A 15,134-nucleotide genomic window follows, 5' to 3' on the forward strand; every position below is an offset into this window, starting at 1 on the left:
AAAGCAGTGTTAAGCAGGAAATTTATAGCACTAAATGCCCAATTCAAAAAGCCAGAAAGAGGCTGGGTGCGGTGGCTCACACCTGTAATCCCAGCACTTTGGTAGGCTGATGCGGGTGGATCACGAGGTCAGGAGATCAAGACCATCCTGGCTAACACGGTGAAACCCCATGTCTACTAAAAATACAAAAAATTAGCCGGGCATGGTGGTGGTGGGCGCCTGTAGTCCCAGCTACTCAGGAGGCTGAGGCAGGAGAATGGCATGAACCCAGGAGGTGGAGCTTGCAGTGAGCCGAGATGGTGCCACTGCACTCCAGCCTGGATGACAGAGCAAGACTCTGTCTCAAAAAAAAAAAAAAAAAACTAGAAAGATCACAAATCAACACCCTAACATCACAACTAAAAGAACTAGAAACCCAAGAGAAAACAAACTCCAGAGTTAACAGAAGACAAGCAATAACCAAGACCAGAGTGGAACTGACAGAGATAGAGAAAAGAAAAACCCTTCAAAAAATCTATGAATCTAGGGGCTGGTTTTCTGAAAAAAAAAAAAAATCAATAAAATAGACTGTTAGCAAAACTAATAAAGAAAAAAACAGAGAAGATTCAAACAAACACAATCAGAAACAATAAGGGGGATATCACCACTGACCTCACAGAAATACAAATAACCATCAGAAGACACTATAAACACCTCTATGCAAATAAACTGGAAAATCTAGAAAAAATGGATAAATTCCTGGACACATACACCCTCCCAAGACTAGACCAGGAAGAAGCTGAATCCCTGAATAGACCAATAACAAGTTCTGAAATAGAAGCAGTAACAAATAGCCTACCAACTAAAAAATATCCCAGGTCCAGATGGATTTACAGCTGAATTCTACCAGAGGTACAAACAGGAGCTGGTACCATTTATTCTGAAACTATTCCAAACAATTGAAAAGGAGGGACTCCTCCTTAACTCATTTTATGAGGCCAGCATCATCCTGATACGAAAACCTGGCAGAGATACAACAAAAATAGAAAACTTCAGGCCAATATGCCTGATGGACATTGATGCAAAAATCCTTAATAAAATACTGGCAAACCAAATCCAGCAGCACATCACAATGCTTATCAACCACCACCAAGTTGGCTTCATCCCTGGGATGCAAGGCTGGTTCAACATATGCAAATCAATAAATGTAATTTATCACATAAACAGAACTGAAGACAAAAAACACATGATTATCTCAATAGACATAGAAAAGGCCTTTGATAAAATTCTACATCCCTTCATGTTAAAAACTCTCAACAAACTAGGTATTGAAGGAATATACCTCAAAATAATAACAGCCATTTATGACAAGCCCACAGCCAATATCATACTAAAGGGGCAAAAGCTGGAAGCATTCTCCTTGAAAACTGGCACAAGACAAGGATTTCCTCTCTCACCACTCTTATTCAACATAGTGTTGGAAGTTCTGGCCAGGGCAATCAGGCAAGAGAAAGAAATAAAGCGTATTCAAATAGGAAGAGAGGAAGTCAAATTGTCTTTGTTTGCAGATGACATAATTCTATCTCTAGAAACCCCACCATCTCAGCCCAAAAGCTTCTTAAGTTAATAAGCAACTTTAGCAAAGTCCCAGGATACTAAATCAATATGCAGAAATCATAAGCATTCATATACAACAACAACAACAGACAAGCAGACACCCAAATCATGAATGAACTCCCATTCACAACTGCCACAAAGAGAATAAAATACTTAGGAATACAGCTAACATGGGAAGTGAAGGACTTCTTCAAGGAGAACTACAAACCACTGCTCAAGGAAATCAAAGAGGACACAAACAGATGGAAAAACATTCCATGCTCTTAGATAGGAAGAATCAATATCGTGAAAATGGCCATGCTGCTCAAAGCTATTTATAGATTCAATGCTATCCCCATTAAACTACCATCAACATTTTTCATAGAATTAGAAAAAAATTTAAAAGTTATATGGAACCAAAAAAGAACTCACAGAGCCAAGACAATCCTAAGCAAAAAAAAAACAAAAACAAACCAAAGCTGGAGGCATCACACTACCTGACTTCAAACTATACTACAAAGCCACAGTAACCAAAACAGCATGGTACTGGTACAAAAACAGGCACATAGACCAATGGAACAGAATATTGAACTCAGAAATAACACCACACATCCATAACCATCTGATCTTCAACAAACCCAATGAAAACAAGCAATGGGGCAAGGATTTCCTATTTAATAAATGGTGTTGGGAGAACTGGCTAGCCATATGCAGAAGATTGAAACTGGATCCCTTCCTTACACCTTGTACAAAAATTCACTCAAGATGGATTAAGACTTAGATGTAAAACCCAAAACTATAAAAACCCTATAAAAAATCTAGGCAATACCATACAGGACATAGGCACAGGAAAATATTTTATAATGGAAGTGCCAAAAGCAATTGCAACAAAAGCAAATGGGATCTAATTAAACTAAAGAGCTTCTGCACAGCAGAAGAAACTAGCATCAGAGTAAACAGACAACCTACAGAATGGGAGAAAATTTTTGCAATCTACTCAACTGACAAAGGTCTAATATCCAGAATCTACAAGGAACTTACGCAAATTTACAAGAAAAAAACAAACAATCCCATCAAAAAGTGGGTAAAGAATATGCACAGACACTTCTCAAAAAAAAGACATACATGTGGCCAACAAACATATGAAAAATAGCTCAACATCACTGATCATTAGGGAAATGTAAATCAAAACCACAATGAGATACCATCTCATACCAGTCAGAATGGCAATTATTAGGAAGTCAAGAAACAACAGATGTTGGCAAGGTTTTGGAGAAGCAGGGACACTTTACACTGTTGGTGGGACTGAAAATTAGTTCAACCATTGTGGAAGACACTGTGGAGATTCCTCAAAGATTCAGAACCGGAAATACCATCTGACTCAGCAATCCCATCACTGGGTATATACCCAAAAGAATATAAATGATTATATTATAAAGACACATGCATGCATATGTGCATTGCAGCACTATTCACAATAGCAAAGACATGGAATCAACTCAAATGCCCATCAGTAATAGACTGGATAAAGAAAATCTGGTTCATATATATCGTGGAATAATACGCAGCCATAAAAAGGAATAAGATGATGTCATTTGCAGGGACCCAGAAGAAGCTGGAAGTCATTATCCTCAGCAAACTAATGCAGGAACAGAAAACCAAACACCACATGTTCTCTCTTATAAATGGAAGCTGAACAATGAGGACACATGGACACAGGGAGGGGAACAACACTTTTACTGGGCCTGTCAGAGGAGGGAGGTGGGGAAGAAAGCATTAGGGAAAAGAGCTAATGCATGCTGGGCTTAATAGGTAGGTGATGGGTTGATAGTTGCAGCAAACCACCATGGCACATGTTTTTCTATGTAACAAACATGCACATCCTGCACATGTACCCTGGAACTTAAAAAATACAAATAAAATACTTATTTTTAAAAAAAGACAGAGTTGCCAGTGGCATTTTAAAAAAAAAAGATTCATTCATCTGCTGTCTTCAAGAGACCCACTTCACATGTAATGACAAACAGGCTCAAAGTAAAGGGTTGCAGAAAGATCTACCATGCAAACGGCAAAGAAAAAAGAGCAGGGGATGCTATTTTTATATCAGATGAAGGAGATTTTCAAACTAACAACAGTAAAAAAGAACAAAGAAGGACATTACATAATGATAAAGGGTTGAATTCAAAAGACCAACCTATCCTAAATATATATGCGCCCAACACTGGAGCACCTAGATTCATAAAACAAATTCTTGGAGACTTATTAAGAGACCCCAGTAACCACACAATAATACTGGGAGATTTCAACACCCCACTACAATTTTAGACAGATCACCAAGGCAGAATACTAACAAAGATATTCAGGACCTAAACTTGACACTTGACCAAATGCATCTAGTGACATCTACAAAACACCCCACCCAACAAAAACAGAATATATATTCTTCTCATGTGCAAATGGCACATACTCTAAAATTGACCACATGCTCGGCCATAAATCAAGTCTCAAAAAAGTCAAAAAACTTTCAAAATCATATGAACCACACTCTTGAACCACGGGACAATAAAAATAGAAACCAATACCAAAAAAGCTCTCTCAGAACCATGCAGTTATATGGAAATTAAACAATGTACTCCTGAATGACTTTTGGGTAAATAGTGAAATTATGACAGAAATCAAGAACTAATGAAACTGATGAAAACAAGATACAACATACCAGAATCTCTGAGACACTGCTAAAGTAGTGATAAGAGGAAGTTTAGAGTGCTAAATGCCCACATCAAAAAATTGAAAAGATCTTAAATTAACAACCTAACATGACACATAGAGGAAACAGAATAAAAAGAGCAAACCAATTCCAAAGCTGGCAGAATAAAAGATATAATCAAAATCAGAGCTGAAATGAATGAAAAGAAGATGAGAAAAAACATGATATTCCAAAGATCAGAATGAAACCAAAAGTTAATTTTTTAAAGAATAAATAAGATTTATAGACTTATAACTAGACTAATAAAGAAAAAAAGGGAGAAGATCCAAATAAACACAATCAGAAATGACAAAGGGGGCATTACCATTGATCCCACAAAAATACAAAAAAAAAAAACCCTCAGAGACCATTAGGAACACTTTTATGCACACAAACTAGAAAACCTAGAAGAAATAGATAAATTCCTGGAAACATACAACCTCTTAAGATAAAACCAGGAAGAAACTGAATACCTGAACAGACCAATAACAAATTCTGAAATTGAATCAGTAATAAACAGCCTACCAACCAAAAAAAAAAAAAAAAAAAAAGCCCCTGGACCAGAACGATTCACAGCCAAATTCTACCAGATGTATACAGAAGAACTGGCACCAGTCCTATTGAAATTATAAAATATTGAAAGGGAGAGACTCCTCTCTAACTCATTCTATGAGGCCAGAATCATTTTGATACCAAAATCTAGCAGAGACACCACAAAAAAAAAAAAATTCAGGCCAATGTGCCTAATGAACATAGATGCACAAATCCTCAACAAAATGCTAGCAAACCAAATCCAGCAGCACATCAAAAAGCTAATCCACCAACATCAAGTAGGCCTTATTCCTGGGGTGCAAGATTGGTCCAACATATGCAAATCAACACATGTTATTCATTACATAAACACAACTGAAAACAAAAAACATATGATCATCTGAAATACATACAGAATAGGCTTTTTGTAAACCTAACATCCCTTCATGTTGAAAATTCTGAACAAACTAGGCATGAAGGTACATACCTCAAAATAATAAAAGCTATCTATGACAAATTCACAGCCAACATCATACTGAACAGGCAAAAGCTGGAAACGTTCCCCTTGAGAACTGGGACAAGATAAGGATGTCTGCTCTCACCACTCCTATTCAACATAATACTGGAAGTTCTAGCCAGAGAAGTGAGGCAAGAGAAAGAAATAAAAAGCATGAAAATAGGAAGAGAAATTCAAACTATCTCTCTTTATAGGTGATATAATTCTATGCCTAGAAAACCCAAAGGCTCCAAGATTTGATAATCAACTTCAGCAAAGTTTTAGGATACAAAATCAATGTACAAAATCAGTAGCATTTCTATACCGCAATAATGTCAAAGCTGAGAGTCAAATCAAGAACACAGTCCCATTCACAACAGCCATAAGAAGATTAAAATGCCTAGGAATACAGCTAATCAAGGAGGTGAAGGATCTCGGCAATGAAAATTACAAAACACTACTCAAGGAAATCAGAGACGGTACAAACAAATGGAAAAACATTTCATGCTTATGGATAGAAAGAATCAATATTGTTAAAATGACCATACTTCCCAAAGCAAATTATAGATTCAGTGCTATTCCTATTAAACTCCCAGTGACATTTTTCATAGAATTAGAAAAAAAATTCTAAAATTTACTTGAAACCAAAACAAGAGACGAAACAGCCAAAGCAATCTTAAGAGAAAAGAACAGAGCTGGAGACATCACACTACCCAACTTCAAACTATAGTACAAGGCCATAATAACTAAAACAGCATGGTACTGGTACTAAAACAGACACATCAACCAATGGAACAGGTTAGAGAACCCAGAAATAAAGCCACAACCCTACAACTATCTGATCTTCAACAAAACTGGCAATAACAAGCAATGGGGAAAGACTCCCTGTTCAATAATGGTGCTGGGGTAACTGGCTACCCATATGCAGAATATTAAAATTGAACAACTACATTTCACCATATATAAAAATCAACTCAAGATGCATTAAAAACTTAAATGTAAAACCTAAAACAATAAAATTCTGAGTAGAAAACCTAGAAAGTACCATTCTGGTCATCAGCCCTGGTAAGACTTCATGAAGAAAATTTCAAAAGCAGTTGCAACAAAACTAAAAATTGACAAGTGGATTAAGCTAAGGAGCTTCTGCACAGCAAAAGAAACTATCAACAGACAACATATAGAATAAGAAAATATATTTTCAAACTATGCATTCAATAAATATCTAATGTCCAGAATCTGTAAGGAACTTAAACAATTGAACAAGGAAAAAACAAATAATTCCATTAAATGGACAAAAGATATAAACAGACACTTCTCAAAGGAAGACATACATGTGGCCAACAAACATAGGAAAAAAAATGTTCCACGTCACTAATCATCAGAGAAGTACAAATCAAAACCACAATAAGATACCATCTCACACCAATCAGAATAGCTATTATTAAAAAATAAAAAATAAAGAACAGATGCTGGCGAGGCTACAGAGGGAAGCAAATGCTTGTACACTGTTTCCTCCAGCCACTGTAGAAACCAGTCTGGAGATTTCTCAAAGAACTTGAAACAGAACTACCATTGGAACCAGCAACCCCATTACTAGGTATATATGCGGAAGAAAACAATTCGTTCTACCAAAAAGACACAGGAACTCATGTATTTATTTCAGCACTATTCACAATAGTAAAGACATGTAATTAACCCAAGTATGCCTCAACAGTGGGTTGGATAAAGAAAATATGGTATATATATACCATGGAATCCTGTGCAGCCATAAAAAGAACAAATCACGAGGTCAGGAGATCCAGACCATCCTGACTAACACGGTGAAACCCTGTCTCTACTAAAAATACAAAAAAATAGCCGGGCGAGGTGGCGGGCGCCTGTAGTCCCAGCTACTCGGGAGGCTGAGGCAGGAGAATGGCGTGAACCCCGGGGGACAGAGCCTGCAGTGAGCCAAGATTGCACCACTGCACTCCAGCCTGGGCAACAGCAAGACTCTGTCTCAAAAAAAAAAAAAAAAGAAGAACAAACCATTTTCTTTGCTGCACCATGGATGCAAGTGAAGGCCATTATCCTAAACAAATTATGCAGGAACAGAAAACCAAATATTGCATGTCCTCACTTATAAGTGGGAGCTAATCATTGGGTACTCATGGACACAAAGATGACAACAATAGAACTGGGCAATACTAGAGGGGGAAAGGAGGGATGGTCACAAAAGTTAACAAACTAACTATTGGGTATCATGCTCACTATCCGGATGATGTGATCATTCATAACCCAAGCCCTATCATCTCGCAATATTCCCAGATAACGAACCTGCACATGTACCCCTGAATCTAAAATAAAAGTTTTAAAAAAGAGAAAAACAACAAAACAACAATTGACTTTAAAAAATAAAGACTTTGTGTTTTATCCAAATGATTTTCTTTGTTGTCTTTATTAGATTTTTGATTATTTAGGAAAATTGAGCTTTAAAAAAGTTAAGGTCTTTTTACATCTATTTAACTTTATTGCTTTTGCAGTTTTTTAAATTATAACCCTGATTAAATGAGTAACTACTGTTTCACCGCGACTTATGATCTTGTTTTGATCAAGTGTTTTAAGCACTTAATAGTGCTTGAAAGTGCATCTTTCATAGGCTTCCCCAATATCAAAATTCAAAATTAAGTCTTTTTAACCTGAAGTTAGCTTAGAAACTTTCTTGTTGGTGCCCTGAAGATCTTCAAAGGATGTATGTATTCATTTGTGTAGATAATAAATGATTCATATTATTTAGTAAATTATATGAGAAGTATTATTGTCAGTTACATTTATGGGTATGTTATTGATATAAATGTTCCAAACTTGTATGAAAATCTTAAAAATCTGATATGACATCAGAAATAATTCTGGTTATGATGTTGTATCCATAAAAAATAACCAAAGTCTCCTGTCAATTGCTAATTAAACTTCCATCAGATTTTTAACCATTGCTATTTTAAGTCTCTGTCACCCACAGTTATTGTTTTTCTTTTTCAGTAAAAGTATTTGCACTCGGATTGATGGAAAAAAGTCTAACAAGTACACTTAAATATAAGTTTCTAATAACTCTAAGATTTATGAACATAATAAAAATTTTCCAGAACTCTAAGAAAGAAATTAATGGGTTCCTGCAACTGCAAATTAAGATCAAACAAAATTTAAAAATTAATTATATGATATGAAATAACATCTGAAGATAACATTTTTATAACTTTTATTTGAAACATTCTTGGTTCTTCGGTGTTCTGTTTTTCACATTTAGGGAAACTTTCTCTCTTAAGCTATCTATTGTTTACATCAGTTTGGCAAAGCACATTTTTATGAACAAAGCTGGAAACATTTGCTTTTTCTCCTTACTTGATCTTCCAAAATTCAAAGGTTATCCATGAGTATTATTTTTTTAGGGGGACGAAATCATTATTTTCAGAAGTTTAATAAGAATCTACATTCTTTATAACAAGATACAATTGGAAACACTGGTGACATTACCAAGGTTTTGATTAAAATGTTATATCTGGGAATGTGCACTGAATGTCTAACTTCAAGAATTCATAACCCTACAGTGAATGAATAAAAACTGTCAATTCCTGGCATGCCCAGAAACCTTAAGACTCTGGGTAGAATCTAAAGTCTGTTTTGCTTTGGCTTTCTAGCCTCTAGAGGCCTCTTAAAAACCTCCTGAGGTTTTTAAATCTGAGATTCCTATATGATCAATGTAGAGAGAAAAAGTTATGTTCCTAAAAGAAAGACTATACTATACCTATTAATAGACTGTAGCCCTGTGCATCATTTTAAATTTCTTTTCATCTGTCTGTAGTAGGCTGGACCAAATCCTAAATTATTCTAGGTTCCTCTTTCCAACTTTATTTCATAAAATTACTAGAAATGAAAGCTTCTGTTTCTGAAGCCCTATTAGCTGAAGCTAGATAAATTTTAAGAGGCAAGTCTTGTGCCTGATGTATGCCTCATACAAAACGTTCACCAAACTGCTTAATGACATAACCAGAGACATTCAAACTGCAAACCAGTATAAGAACTTGACAGCTTCACACTCTAGACTGCTTTTCTCAAGATGTCAAAATAAGATTCCACATCATAATGAGACTCTTTCCTCTCTTAATGCCTATCTTTTTCACTTGGCAGGATAATGTTCAATGCATTTATTCAATTGGTTGCCTGTAAGCCTAAATACTTGGCTCGAAACCATTATGCAAACTGAGATTGTAATATTACTATTAATTTTACTTTGTATTTTCCCTTTTTAAACTTTATATCATTATTTGTTAAATTTTTGCTGAAGTACAACTCTTAACAGAATACTGCTGGCCCAGCACTTTGAGATGACAGTAACAAAATTGAACTTAACAATGGACTCCAAGTAGACTTAGCCTGAGAGCCACATCCCTTCAAACCTCCCTTACTGCTCAAAGGTAGCTAAAAGGGTTCCGACACTGCTTCTAGCTGTCATTCACTCTCTCCAGCATGGACCCAGACCAGCAACCAGAGACAGGTTCATCCCAGCACTGAAGAACAATTAAAACCTAACTACAGGATGATTTGCTAGAGATGCTTCTGGGGAAAAATTTTGATCAAAAGAGGAAACATTAAAGTTGTCAGAATCAAAATAGAGTCACCTATGATACATACATACACACACACACACACACTAGAGCTGGGAAATGCCATGAAAGGAGATTTCTCATGCATAAATGGGTGACAAGAATTAGCGCAAAGACTCTGCAAAAATTACAACCTAGCAAAAAGGCTATCACAAACCTACACACACACACACACACACAAATACTTCTATAAGGACATCTGCCCAGCAACTGCTTGTCCAACCTTGGACTGCAGCCACTCTTTTTGAGACGGAGTCTCGCTCTGTAGCCCAGGCTGGAGTGCAGTGGTGCGATCTCAGCTCACTGTAACCTCTGCCTCCCGGGTCCTGGTTCAAGCAATTCTCCTGCCTCAGCCTCCTGAGTAGCTGGGATTACAGGCCTGCACCACCATGCCCCACTAATTTTTGTATTTTTAGTAGAGATGGGGTTTCACCATGATGGCCAGGCTGGTCTTGAAATCTTGACCTCGTGATCCGCCCGCCTCGGCCTCCCAAAGTGTGGAGCCACTCTTATTGATCCTTGTGGCCACGGATAGATAATTGTCCCAAAACAGTAATGTAATCCTCCCTATTTTTCCTTTAAAGTACTATTTCTTTACCTCTCTGCATATACACATAGTTTACCATGGCACACATATTTCCATTGCAAACCTCTATTTTTAAGAAATATAATTTTCTTTCAGAGACCCTCTCTCTTATTTAGGTTGAAAATTCAGCATGCCCCATAGTAAATTGCAAGAAAATCCTTGAACAAGGAGAATCGGTGTGCTTTTATTGAAGGCAGCGAAGAAGCAGGTGTTTCGGGAGACTATTCCTCACGCTGAAGTCAATGGACAGAGAAAAGAACTGGAAGATTTCTCAAGCAGAAATGATCAACAGGCTGAGTTTTGGCACCTGTTTTATGCTTCAAGAAAGAAAAAGAAGGAATTGGTCCAGATATAGGGAACCCAAATGCCAAGCAGTTGAAAGTAGGTAAATATGTGCAGAACCCCCACCCATGTGACAGAGGAACAATGACTTGAGTAGTTAGGTAGAGCACTGTCTCTGCCCCCCACCCCACCATTTATGGCTTAGGTTGTACTTCTTAATAAACCTGCAGATCATGGAAAAGCCAGAGCTTTAGGTGATGAGGCTGCAGCCAGTACAAGAGGTATTGTCAGAAATCACAAAAAAAAAAAAAAAAAAACAAAAAAAAAAACCACAATGGTTATTTCAGCAGGCATAACTGGAAAGTTATAGAGGATATAGTTTCATTTCTTTCTTTGTATAATTTCATGGGATTTAATGTAATGCAATATTAGTCATTTTTACTTTTTTGTATGTGTTCTTTTGTATTTTTAGAAGACAGTTATTAAATTAGTATCATCAGAGTCTAGATACTAATAGACTGTGATCTAGACTGAATAGAATGTGAAAAGTGCAAGACAAGTATGACATTTCTACCTTACTGCCATTCCACCATACAAGGCACTCTTCTGAGCTCAATTACTATTTGAGCCACCAAACTCTCTTACCTTGCTCTGTTTCTATTAGTATTTCCATTATTATATTTATTATTTATATTACTATAATACAGAATACATATTACATATGATTTTTAATTTTATATTTTATAACTATAATGCAGATAAACAGTATCATATTATTACAAATTATTAATTATTCTATTTTATTATTGTATCTTATTCAGTCACTTTCCCTTGCTTTGATCCATAATAGCCCTTGCATATTTCAATATCTTATACTCCAAAATATATGCATTTGGGGTGAGTTAGATAAATAAGTCCATTTCTATAGGAAATAAAATTTTAGTTTACAAGAATTGAAAAGTTGCTCCCTCTCATATGAGTAGAAATCACTCCAGGAAAAAATAAGCAACTCACCCTAAAATGCTGCAAGACCTGCCTTTGGCAGTGATGTTTTTTTTGTGCTGTGTATTCACTAAATTCTTTGGAGCCCTGTTGTATGGGGCAGAACATTTGGATTTGTTTTGATAAGTCAAGCTCAGTGTGACCTCTTATGCTCTCAATTATTAAGAAGATTACTAGCTTAAAATGTCTACAAATATTTTGTAGAAGGGAAGACAAATGGCTGTAAGCAACAAGATAAATAATTACTATTCCAAAACTGAAACTAATCAGGTTGGAAAAGGTCATTTATTGCTCCAAAAATGTGCAAAAGGAGATCACATCAGCATAGATTGATGAAAGTATTATCAAATAATTGAAATATCTTGCATGTGATCATTATTTGGGACACACTGATAGTTTTCAATATGATTTTTTTCATATTAATTATCAATGTGTTATTTCCTTAAATAAAAATTAGTTGCAAAAAGCAACCAGAATGTTATTGGTGATTGATTAGTCAAAAAAAAAAAAAAAAAAGCCCAGTGTTCTTTTTGTCATACAAACAAAATGTGGTTCTGGATGGTCATGGAAGTAGGTAAGCTAAAGCATATAGAATTTAAAAGCTGAAGAGACTGGAAAATTAGAGCTGTCTTCCTGAAACTGAGTAAGTTCAGTTGATTTTTGAGGAAGTCATGAAATTTGGGGAAGGTTACTGGGGTGATTTCGAGGAGACCCAGAGAAAAGGTTTAAACACATTTTTATAACTTAAAGAAAATAATCAAAGTATGTTTAACACTGTATCTAAAAGCGTAACATTGAAGCTAGACAAGAGTGAATTCAAAACCCAGCTTCCAGGGTTGCTTCTCATTTTTTATCTCATTTATTATTGCACATGCCAATTTAATGGCATGTACAATAAATGAGAGAGAAATGAGAACCAATTAGCTATTAATTTTTATTGTTGTAACATAAAGATGAGTTTTTGTTGTTACATAAAGATACTTTTTATTATGATAATTAAGAGTCTAAAAAAGATATTGCTATTCACCTATCTGATGATGTTTTTTATTAAGCCTACATTTAACAACATATTTTCCTCCCAAGGACAAAAACTTAACATTTTACTGCTTCTTTTAACCTTCCCTTTGTTTCTTTTACTCTTAACAAGATAACTTTATTCTTCTCCCTAAAGATGATCAAGCTTTGCAGGATAAATCAGAGAAAGTTCAGCACCTGCTCCCACCGTGATGTGTTTTGCAGCTTCTAAGAGAAAGGAGTACAGGGATACTTGTCCTGGTCACTCTCTGTAACTCCCGGGACAGAGATAGCACCAGCAAGAGTCCCTGTACAATGATCTTCCACTGTGGGAAAAAAATATATAAAATAAAATAAAAACTGTTTATATCAGCTGATTCATTCATATGTTTTTACAAAGTACCAAACATTTATTGAACAACTACTATATGCCAGGACACTGTATAAGCGCAGATGATTAAGAGTGTGTGTGTGTGTGTGTGTGTGTGTAAAACACAGTAACTGTTTTTCAAAGTGACTCATGGCCCAAGTTTTGGACAGAAATATGTTTTCAATATGTTACATTATTCAGTTATTTTGACTTTATGTTGCACCCAGGATTTTAATCCAGTCAATATGAATGTGGAATATAATAAAACAATAGCTTTTTATTAATAAAATTAAATTGTGGCATTATCATAAAATACAAGATTGAGTTCCTAATGTTTACACTACCTATCTTAAACATTTTGTGAAAGCAAGCTAATACAAATTCAATATCACTATTAAATAAGTTCATAAATTCATTGAAAATTATATAATTATAGAATAAACTGAAAATCTTATCAAAGACTACCTTCGAAAGGCGACCGGTAGTTTCAGAGGTGAATTTCTTCAAATGCTGATATATAATTCTTGTGTTATTTAAGCTATTTTTTATCTTACAGAAAGAAAGTAAATTCTTTATGTAAAATCATATTAGTAATACAAAAACACAAAAACTATAGACAGTCATCACTGAGTATGGGTTTTTAAATCCCAAGTAAAATATCTGTAAATAGAATCTTGTAGTAAAACTTATAATTTGTCACAATTGTAAATCAAAAGAAAAAAATTATATGCTCCTAGTAGGAACTGAAAACTTAATTTGTAAAATTTAGCTTCCATTCTTAGTTATATTTTTTGGAAAAAAACCTATATATAATATGAAAATAAATATGCACACATATATAAATAAAATAGAGTCATGCCTAATGGTGAGATTAAAACATTAATCTTACTAAATTCAGCAAATGGCAAAGATGCCTATAATTTTTTTATTATTATTCAACATTTTCCTACAAATGTTAAATGCTATATTTCCTAGCCAATGAAATATAGCATTAAAAAATAAATGAGATTTAAAAATATTAAAGAGCAGAAGGAAGCACCATTGCAATTATCAATGATACAATTATATATCTACAATCCCCAACTGAAAATCAACAAAAAATAGTAAGCTCAGAATGGTGACAAAGAGCAAACTTAAAATAGCTATAAATCAGCAGTCAGTTGGAGTGTCCCAGTCTCTTGAAATTCAGTTAAAATGAGCCATTTTACGCACTGTTGAAGCTCAAAGCTTACCTCAATTCCTTTTTAACTTCTAAGAGGTTTATGTTCTCATCCTCACATTTGACCCTGGGCTCTTGTTTTTCTATATGCTGTGTTTCTTTCCTTACTATATCATTTTACTTGAGTCTGAAGATCATAGGAAATATTGAATATATAGGTTTTAAAATAGAAGTGTGCACAGAAACATAATTTATGAATTTACTCATTTTTCATCCATGCAAAAATCAGATAACATTTATAAAACTGTTAAATAAAAAAGGAAAACATAACCTCTCTTCAATTTTTGACTACTTATTGCAGGATAAATGGTATAATATTTAAAATTGAAACAGGAAGTCTCTTGTTCCTCATTTGGTAGAGTGCTTATTTTATAAGTTTTAAATTTACTGAAATGAAGGACATTGTCAACTCTATTGAAGAAATACTCATGCGCCTACAGCTCCCAGCGTGAGCGACACAGAAGACGGGTGATTTCTGCATTTCCATCTGAGGTACCGGGTTCATCTCACTAGGGAGTGCCAGACAGTGGGCGCAGGCCAGTGGGTGCGCGCACCGTGCGCGAGCCGAAGCAGGGCAAGGCATTGCCTCACCTGGGAAGCGCAAGGGGTCAGGGAGTTCCCTTTCCGAGTCAAAGAAAGGGGTGACGGACGCACCTGGAAAATCGGGTCACTC

Source organism: Gorilla gorilla, chromosome 22 (genome assembly GCF_029281585.2).
Source record: "Gorilla gorilla gorilla isolate KB3781 chromosome 22, NHGRI_mGorGor1-v2.1_pri, whole genome shotgun sequence".
In the NCBI taxonomy this organism is placed as follows: domain Eukaryota; kingdom Metazoa; phylum Chordata; class Mammalia; order Primates; family Hominidae; genus Gorilla; species Gorilla gorilla.